Source organism: Lipotes vexillifer, unplaced genomic scaffold (assembly GCF_000442215.2).
Source record: "Lipotes vexillifer unplaced genomic scaffold, Lipotes_vexillifer_v1.1 scaffold311, whole genome shotgun sequence".
Classification (NCBI taxonomy): Eukaryota; Metazoa; Chordata; class Mammalia; order Artiodactyla; family Lipotidae; genus Lipotes; species Lipotes vexillifer.
The window spans coordinates 8110229-8110963 of NW_006791012.1; the positions used below are offsets into that span (position 1 = coordinate 8110229).

A 735-nucleotide genomic window follows, 5' to 3' on the forward strand; every position below is an offset into this window, starting at 1 on the left:
GGATCCCACATGCCGCGGAGCGGCTGGGCCCGTGAGCCATGGCCACTGAGCCTGCGCGTCCAGAGCCTGTGCTCCGCAAATGGGAGAGGCCACAACAGTGAGAGGCCCACATAACGCAATAAAAAAAAAAAAAAAAAGAATAGATTCTATTTTTTCTTTATTTTCCATCTCATGCTCATGATTTATAAATATCAGATCCCCCTTTGCCATCATTAACCTGGCATCAGCCAGCCTTTCTCTCTGGGTTTTTCTTCTGTGATATTAAAGGTACCACTTGGGAGAAACCAAATACAAACTGACCTATTTTACAGATAGGATGAGAAATTTGTGTGATTTTTTTTGGGGGGGGTGCACATCTGTTACATATCTGCAAATAGAAGACATGAAAACTCTCACACATGGTTCCTGAAAATGTGTAAGGGCCAGGTAAGGTTGGAGGTTCCAGGCCCAGAAGCCCCAGGAGGAGCTGGCTGATGTGGATGTGGGCCAGTGGCTGTCGGCTGCACCAGCTGTGATGAAGACCAACATGCACGAGAGCTTGGGGCCACCCAGACCCCTGCACAAGCACCAGTGCCACCACTTAGTAGCTGGCACTTAGCCCTTCTGAATGGTGCCCTTAGCCATGGAATGGGGATAAGACCTACCTCATAATATTGCTGTATGCTTTCCATTTTTTGGATCACAAACCACATTAAGAAATGCAGTTTACATTATGACCTGGCAGACACAAATGCA

At 47.2% G+C, this 735-nt stretch overlaps 1 pseudogene; it reads right to left on the minus strand.

Annotated features, from left to right (window-relative positions):
- The window catches only part of LOC103087218 (40S ribosomal protein S15 pseudogene), a 139767-nt pseudogene extending 139239 nt beyond the window's left edge, over positions 1-528 (minus strand).
- Positions 529-735: the final 207 nt, after the last annotated feature.